We start from the raw sequence: 9,536 nt of genomic DNA on the forward strand, positions 1-9,536 counted from the left end.
TGCCTGCCTGCCCACTGCCGCTGTGTCTAACGTTAGCGGTCCGCTGACCCACTGCTGCTGGGTCTAATGTTAGAGGTCCACTGACCCAGCTGGGTCTAACTGTTCCTCCTCATTCCCTCCGAGAACGTCTCCCGAGCTGCGTCAGGAGGCTCTCCTCCCAGCGAGCTTCGACACAGTTTACGGCCCCGCTGACGCATATTGTCACTGGACAACTAACAACAATCACCATTTTGTTGTGTACCCATCAAATGACCACGGCAAACAGTACAATGGCCTTTCTATCCATTTTATTTCTATGCGAGGACACCATTAAGACTTCAGAGACTGTTGATATTCACTCCATGCAGATTTATTTGTTACATTTTAAAAAATAAAACAAGCTGCCTCAGACACATCAACTGACCACCGGTCGAATAAACAACTAAATCTAAGCTTCATACGACTCTCTTCTTATACAGCGTTTTGGGCGGTGTCAGTTGGACACATTCACGCCCACAGTTACCTCATGTTGGTTACATCTTTAGATGGACCTGAACTGGTGATATTTTTACTTCTAAGACAATAACTACTAATGTACATGCTAGTCAACAGATGGTTTACTTCAAATTATTTCACTTTATTTCATCCTGGAGGGTACTCAGCATGTCCTGGTGACCACACCAGTCATATCAAACTATTATATTTCTTTACTTTATTAGCTTTACCAGGGCCTAATTAGTGGCATAGGAGACACTATACATGTCAAAAGACCTTAATCATGTTGGTGTCACTGATCATATTACCTTGGAACATAGCAATGCACAAGTGAGTTTTTATAGTTTTATACAGATCTTAATATGTCCATCTCAGCTTTGCTCCAAAGAGAAAACTCCTCCTCTCCCTGACAGGAAACACCTTGCTAGACTAACTTCCCTATGCTACCTCCCTCACATCTCCCTTGTTTAAACTAAAGATAGCTTTCAACCTGCACTTCCTGTCTCCCTGACTCAGAGAGAAAAGTCTCCTCTCAGAGACAGCTGGGCCTAAATTGTGCTTAAACATGATACACAAAATTAAAACATGAACCCAAGCATACGTTACTTAGAAAGAAGTGAATATATGTGTGGGCCCTATAAAGTATCGGGTGGTTACATTTGTCTGATTTCTTGATTATAATTGATTATATGACAGACATTACAAGACAAAACAATATCTAAAAAAATATTTAAAATAAGAGTGTACTTTTTCATACCACAAAATATGTCTTCTATCTAGATGTTGATACATAAAGATTTTTGTCTGATAATTGAGAAGTTTTACTTGGGCTAACATTATTCCATGTCACCAGTCTCAGGATCAGAAGAGTCTCCAGTCTGGTCTTCAGTCTCTGGTTGTAAAAGTGGATGTGAGTTCCTGGCTGGTTCTGGTCCTCCACAGTCCTCTCCATCAGCTTCTGTTTCCATCGGACCAACACATTTATGTCTTTTGACATCAGAACGCCAGGCAAATCTTTTGTTACAAACAATGCAGCTGAATCTTTTCTCTCCTGTGTGGACTACCATGTGTGCCCGTAAATTTCCACTCTGTGTAAAAGATTTATTACAAACTGAGCAGGTGAAAGGTTTTTCTCCTGTGTGAGTTCTCATGTGTTTCTGTAAATCTCCACTCTGTGAAAAAGATTTCTTACAAACTGAGCAGCTGAAAGGTTTTTCTCTTGTGTGAGTCATCATATGTTTCTTCAGATCTGACTTGAAGACAAATCTTCTCCCACACTCAGAGCAGCTGAATGTTTTCTTACATCTTGAATCATGATTCAGAGAGTTTAAAGCTGACTGAGGTTCTCTGGTCTCCTTCCAATCAGCACTGTCATCAGTCTCAGGATCAGAAGAGTCTCCAGTCTGGTCTTCAGTCTCTGGTTGTAAAAGTGGATGTGAGTTCCTGGCTGGTTCTGGTCCTCCACAGTCCTCTCCATCAGCTTCTGTTTCCATCTGACCAACACATTTATGTGTTTTGACATCAGAACGCCAGGCAAATATTTTGTGACAAACACTGCAACTGAATCTTTTCTCTCCTGTGTGGACTACCATGTGTGACCGTAAACCTCCTCTCTGTGTAAAAGATTTCTTACAGACTGAGCAGCTGAAAGGTTTTTCTCCAGAATGAGTCATCATGTGTTTCTTCAGGGTTCCACGTTCAGTGAAAGCTCTACCACACTCAGAGCAGCTAAAAGGCTTCTCTCCTGTGTGGATTATCATGTGTTTCTGTAAATTTCCTCTCCGTGTAAAAGATGTATTACAAACTGAGCAGCTGAAAGGCTTCTCGCCTGTGTCAGTTCTCATGTGTTTCTTCAGATGTTCTGTCCGGTCAAATCGTCTGAATGTTTTCTTACATCTTGAATCATGTTTCAGAGGGTTTAAAGCTGACTGAGGTTCTCTGGTCTCCTTCCAATCAGCTTCTGTTTCCATGTGTTGAGTTTGTCTGTGATGAAGCTGTGAGGACTGAGCTTCCTCTTCATCATCTTCACTCTTCACAGGGACAGGAGTGAATGGGAACTTGGTGATATCAGCCTCCTCCAGCCCTTGAAGCTGCTCTCCCTCCTGACTGCTCCACAGTTCCTCCTGTTCCTCTTTAATGTTTGGGGGGGGCTCTGGCTCCTGCTGGTCCACACTGGAGCTACACTCCTGCTGCTCAGGGGGAACCTCTTCTTTAACCACCAACAGCTGCTCAACATCTGCAGGAAACACATACAGAGAAATGTTGTGGAACTGTAACTTATCATCTGGATTGTGATTGATATAAAGAAACACTGGCTGTTCAGACAGTTACTTAGGTTACATCTACACTACTAGTCTTCCTTTTCAGCCTTGGAAAACTGTTGGAAAGGCTGTTGACTGATATATTAGGGCCCTCTCGTGGTGACATAATGCAACTGCGCTGTTGAGCACAAAGTTGCGCAGTCGGTAATTAAAGTGACTATATGTATCTTTTTAGTGTTTCTCTAACTGTCATTTTTCATATTATGATCTTAAATGAGCGGTAACAGCAAACAAGACTAACAGTGAAAAGAACGCAATTTTTAGGTAGTTTTTATTAGTGCCGTTGCTCTGGTTCTATATTTTTACCACGTAGTCACAGAATGATTTATGGCAGGTAGACGGCGCAACAGTAACACATTCTGAAGGGTCACGATTTTTTTGTAACATTGGAAAAGCCTGTGTTAGCGTATCAAGCTAGGTGATAGGTAGCAGAAGATTTATTGTTATAGGCTAGGCGTAGTTTTTATAAGTTACCTGCTGTAGTTATGGCTGATACTGGGTCAGAACCATCACAGAAAAGAAGGAAATTAAATGAAGAACAATTAAAAGCTAAAAAGGGAAAGTGACAACAGGCGAAAACTAGGGGTGCACGATTCAGAAAATGTCACGATTCAACATTGATTTTCAATTCAAAAACGATTCTTGATTAAAAAAACAATTCACAGTATGTAAATGTAGTTAAAAAAATTATTTTATTCTATGAATCGATTTTGAATCGGTAGAGCTTGGATCGCGATTCGAATATGAATCGATTTTTTTTCGCACACCCCAAGCGAAAACGCAAGTCAACTTCGGTGGGGCTTTCAACAGATGGACACAATTACGGGATTATATATGATTCCAAACCCACCCAGAATAGGCCCTCAGGTAAGTAGGTTAAGTTACCGTAAGCAACACTTGAAATGCAACGATGCATCTGTAACGTATTCTCTTATTGTAAATTAATGATTTTCTGTCTGATCAAAACATTCATCGTGACTATATGACCTCCGGGTAACGCTAACTCAGTACTACAGTGGGCAATAAAGCACCGTAAAGACCTTTACGACAGCAGATGTGGGAAAAACACTACCACTTGTGTCCAAAGTGGCCGCTAGAATCAACACAAACTGAAAGTTACATATAGCCACATTAAGAGGCATAACAAGAGACTTGTCAGAATACAGAGTGTGAAGTGGACTTTACTGCATTCAAATGGTTCAAGTTGTGTGTGTCTCTGATGAACCGTGAGTAAAACCATTTTTGTCTGATCTGGAAATTAATTGAGTCGTTCGCTGTGTTTTGGTGGGACTTTTGTTGAGGCATAGTTAATCTAATCACCTTGTGGCTTCCTAATGCTAATGCTAATTTAGCTGTAACTTTATATTTCTAGTAAGACTGTTGTATTTGGACAATGCTGACATTCTCCTATGTAAATGACATGGATGTCTGTTTTTATTGCAACGTGGAGCAATCAGTTTTATTTATTTCCCCAAGCAGTACATCCCTATATGTAACCATCACCTATACAGTGAATAATTATTCAATAATTGGTCCTTCGAGCCGGAAGTGAAGTTTTCCCTGGATCTCAGGATGCAGCCTAGTTTCACATACAGTGGGGCCTAACTAGAATCAACACATCCAAAGCGGCAGTTACAACATCCTCTACCTTAGAGACTATGAAATGAGTTTTGTCAGCCACAGGCAAGCCATTACAACTCCAGGTTATCTGCACACAGCACAGTATGCGACAAATCTAGAAGAGGACCATCTGGGTAAACCATCAGCATTGTCCGGCCAGTCATTCCGTTCCTTCAACCCATTAAGTCAGACAGGCAAGGCAGCTTTATTTGTATAGTACATTTTAGCAACAGGGCAATTCAAAGTGCTTTACATAAAACATTAAAGAATTACCAAACCCCTTAATCCAATCCTTCACCTTACAATAGACTTTGGAAAACATTGTCAGATGCTCATTTGCCACACAGTGTGGACTTCTCCCTGCAACCTTTTTACGATGCCACGTTGGCCAGGGAGAGACTATTGCTTATCTAAGTTTGCAGAGCTAAACTCTCCCCTACAGGTATTACCTCTTTCTTCCACACAGCATGTTCAGACAGGCAGTGTCCCTACCGTTGATCACTAACCCATCAGGCTAGAGACAGGAAGGAGCCAGACTCTACAGTATGAAAGCATTGTATAGCGATGCCCGTCAAGGTTACCAACTACATACACCTTGACTCCTCAAGCCCAGAGTGTTTACTCTGAAGAAACTGTGGTGCTTAACATGATGGATAAGATGATGGTGGTAATTACAGCTTTTAAAAGGAGCAAACGCTGGCAGCTTCAGCAAGCCAACCCCCACTGACAACAGCTATCTGTGGACTCCCCCTCAATTCACACCCCTGACCTTTAGTCATTATGGCCAAAAGTCTCCTGCAGAATCAGCCAGTCACCCATGCATACCCCAGGTATCAAACCCCTGCAATTTTGCAAGCTTGGGACCAGCAACCAACTGGTACCACACCAAGTTCCTGTGATTCAGAGGATCATTTCCTCAGCCAATGCGCCACCTTTAAATGCTTTGATGAGACTTAAGTTATAGACTGAATTAAAGACAAACAAGCACTGTGGTGATGGTGCAGTGGATATGACACATCCCTTTGGTGTGGGAGATCCGGGTACGATTCCCACTGCGATACATACCCCAATGTGTCCCTTAGCAAGACACTTAACCCCTAAGTTGCTTTGGATAAAAGCGTCAGCTAAATGACATGTAACGTAAAAGCACTGTTGCCAATGTGGAAGATCACATTAAGCAGCACAATGTATATGTGCATGCAACATATGTAAAAGGTAAACACCTACAGATTCTACATAAAGTCAACACTAAGAGTGTGATGAAAGGTACCTGCCTGGTTAGCTCAGACACCGAAAACCTTTACCTGGAGGAACCTTCTGACTCCACTGGTGTTCCCATAAAGGTCATCAGAATTATCCTCCAGCACGGTGAAAACAAAATAGACATCTAGGCTGTCTTAGATGATGGTTCAGATCATACTATGCTGCTGCTCTGGGAACTAACAAGAACTCAAAAAAAAACTTTACGTGAGAACCATCAGTAAGGACATCCAGACTCTTCATGGTGCCTCAGTCTCCTTCCAATTCCCTCTGTAGTGCAGCCACACAAATCCTTCCAGATAGTCAATGCCTTCACCTTCCTTGCTTTGGGCTAGCTGAAAGTAAGTGTCCAGTGGCCACCCTTGAGAAAAGACACAAGCACCTCAAAGACTTGCCTCTACACCCCTTCAGTAAGTAAGTAAGTAAGTAAAGTTTATTTATATAGCACATTTCACAGTTAAAAATCACAAAGTGCTTCACAAAAAAATGTAATACAGTACAACAAATTAAAATACAAGAAAATTTAAATACAAATAGAAAACATAACCATAAGAAACCCTCGACTAACTAAAAGCCTGCTTGAAGAGCAGAGTCTTCAGTTGCTTTTTAAAAGATTCAACAGAATTCACGCAACGCAGAAAGGGAGGCAAAGCATTCCACAGCCTAGGCGCCACTGCCTGGAAAGATCGGTCCCCTCTAGTAGCCGTGTTTCACCCTTGCTGCTAATTGGAGCTGACCACCTTTGCTGTATAAGCCTTATGGAACCTGGGCGCTTAGGACAACCAGGAGGGCCAGCGGCAATCAGAACATGGTTGGGAGGGACACTTCAAGGGCAAAGACGCTTGAGTCACAGTTACAGCCTCAACAATGCCTTTTTACATCTCTCAGCTCCTTGTCAGTTGAGTTGTAGATACATGTTGAGAAGCATTGGCAAGTTGACACTGCCTTATAAAAGTGGAAAGGTGGTTAAAAGGTCAAAGGAAGACAAGGCAGCTATAAACCTACTGGAAGCTAGGGCCGAGCGAGTGACAGTGAATAGGGTGCTGAGGTATGCCACACCACTGTTGGGGAGAGTGGATACTATGTTATTCAAGGCTTTTTAGGAAGCATTAATGCAAAGCCTCAAGAGTACTGAGAAACACCTTGCTAAAGATCCAGAAAGGGCTGCTGTGTACACTGCAGAGAATAACAAACTGGAAACCTCTGGTGATGTAGTCAAACTGCAAGCTGACGCTGCCTCTCCTTTCGCTACGAAGGACTTAACCTCAATGAGTCGCCGTTGCTTGGCCCTTCCTTAAGTTCCTCAACTGTTAGTGTGATGCTGCACTTTAGGGGACACAGTGTCCCAATCAGTGGCGACAGAAAGGCCATGTTTCATCAGGTGTGCCTCCTACCTGAAGACAAACCCCTCCTGAGGTTTCCTGGGCGCAACATGAAAACAGATGAGCCCCCTGAAATCTATGAGTGGCAGGTACTTCCCTTTGGGACTAATTGTTGTCCATGTTGTGCCTCATTTGCCCTTCACCGCCGTGTTTTCCTGCACAGTGAACCTAGAGAAGATGTAAGATTCTTAATCAAACTGTGCTTCTACGTGAACAACTGCTTACAGAGTGTTCCCTCTGTTGCAGAGGCCCAGCAGTTGGTCAACAAGCTACAGCAGCTTCTTCTCTAGCAACAGGACAGAGGTCATTTGCCAACTACCACCAAAGGCATGCTCAGAAAAACTAGAGCTTTGGCTGTCGCATGACAAAGCATAGATACATGAGTCAACACTTGGACTGAACTGGCACTGTGAAACAGATACCCTTGGCTTTAAGCATTACCACCTTAACTATGAACAACCAACAATGAGGAGTCGGACTCTGGAGAGTCAGTACGACCTACTCGGGACAAGCCCAGAGATTGGGATGATCCAGTTACCTGATGCTGTGACTGGAAGCTAGAAACACGAAATTTGGCCCAATGATTGGAAATTATGTGCATTAGGTTCCCAAGAAATATGAGCCCAATCGGCCACATGGTGGCGCTATAATGAAGGCTTAAATACACCATTTTTCAAAGGCCACGCCACTCACACCTTAAGTCCGATTGACTTGAAATTTCTAACACATATGCAGCTCAATGTGCTCTACCAAAAAGCCTCTTGGACCGTCTGCCATGATGGATTTTTTGCTAATTTGCATAATGTGAAAAACGGCTAAACTTTTTCAATTTCAATTCTATAAAAAAAAGCATTTGTATACAGCTTTTTGGGACTGAGACACACATTTCTACTATAAATGAACAAGATTGGTTAAAAAACATGGCCGCCATCAATCAAAGAACTTCTTAAAGGGCGGAGCTAGCAGGGAATTGCCTATAACTCAAGTTCTGCCACAGCAAACACCACGACTGGAACGTACGTACCAAGTTGGGATAAAATCCGATCAAGGGGACGAAATTGTGGGACTTGCTGCATTTATAGCAGTGATGAAACAGGTGTGTGGTTGGTTTCACCACTTTTTCTATAGAGCATTAAACCATCTGAAGTGGTTTTGATCATCTTTGTGAAGCTAGACCCGCTCAACGCTGCTTGCTGGTTTAACTTTTGGCGATTGTGCTGCTTCCTAATCCTGCTGTAGTTCAGGCGGTAGAGCATTTGCCTAACAATCACAAAGTTTGCGGTTCGATCCCAGGCCCTGAGGTCCGATCTCAAATTGTATGAATGTGAGTGAAAAGACTACAAAAGGGAAACTAGCTAATTAATTAGCGCTGTCTAACAGTTAACAGAAGTGACGTGGTGGCTGGCGTCTGGTATGTGCTCCAGTGTTTGTGTGTCGGCCCGCCCCAGCGAAGCTCGGACGTGTAGACAACAGAGGAACAGAAGAAATTAGCTGCAGCTTTACCAAAATGAAGGCTGAACAACAGAACTATTTTGGTACAAACATTTACTCACCATGTGGTGGATAGCCCTCTGAGATTTGCTCGTCAAACGGAAAATGTACCTGCATTTGGTGCCTGGTGAGTGTTAATTTCAGACCCTGCATATGGCTCTGTGGCCTACCTGCGCTCAGTGGATTACCATGGCAACGTACAACTGTCTTTCCTCATGGCCAGATCATGCATAGTCCCAACAAAGAAGGTATCTATTTTCCAGATTACAACTGTCGCAGCGCTAACTGGGGCTCAGCTCACACAAACACACACACACACACACACAAGGCAGAGATGTATTTGTCATAGATGTTCTTTTGAACGTAAACATGTTCCACCAAAACAAGTTCCTTCCTGACACTATTTAGCAGAGGCACCGTGGCTCCGTCTGGCACTTAGCCCCGCCCAAGACAATTGTGATTGGTTTAAAGAAATCCCAATAAACCAGAGCATGTTTTACTCCCATCCAGGAATGCTGTGTGGACTAGCCAGACCTTCCTCTGCAGCGCTGTGGAGGAAGGTCTGGACATGTGAGACTAGTGTGAAAGGAACCCTACTCCTAAAATAAAATAAACAAGCTTCTCTGGAACTTTTATGCTCTCGACTTCTGCAGATTCCCCCCCCCTTTATTTCCCCTAAAAACCCTGTTAACATTGTTCCTACCTTCCTCTTCATCATCTTCACTCTTCACAGGGACAGGAGTGAATGGGAACTTGGTGATATCAGCCTCCTCCAGCCCTTGAAGCTGCTCTCCCTCCTGACTGCTCCACAGTTCCTCCTGTTCCTCTTTAATGTGTGGGGGGGGCTCTGGCTCCTGCTGGTCCACACTGGAGCTACACTCCTGCTGCTCCTCTTTAATAACAATCTGGCTTTTGTCGTCTGGAGGCAAAGCTGAAACACAGACAGAAGTTAATGTCAGCTAAAACTTAGAGATTGCAGGTTTCCCCC

The 9,536-nt window shown here is 43.2% G+C and overlaps 1 long non-coding RNA gene across 1 annotated transcript in view; it reads left to right on the forward strand.

The window, feature by feature from the left end:
* Positions 1 to 302: 302 nt before the first annotated feature.
* Positions 303 to 9,536, forward strand: part of LOC118493295 — a 26,308-nt gene continuing 17,074 nt past the window's right edge. Inside the window, exons 1-2 of the long non-coding RNA XR_004895285.1 lie at positions 303 to 408; positions 3,214 to 3,220. This is a non-coding gene — a long non-coding RNA (uncharacterized LOC118493295). The remainder of the gene's footprint in view (positions 409 to 3,213; positions 3,221 to 9,536) is intronic.

The sequence above is a fragment of the Sander lucioperca genome, chromosome 16 (assembly GCF_008315115.2).
Source record: "Sander lucioperca isolate FBNREF2018 chromosome 16, SLUC_FBN_1.2, whole genome shotgun sequence".
In the NCBI taxonomy this organism is placed as follows: Eukaryota; Metazoa; Chordata; class Actinopteri; order Perciformes; family Percidae; genus Sander; species Sander lucioperca.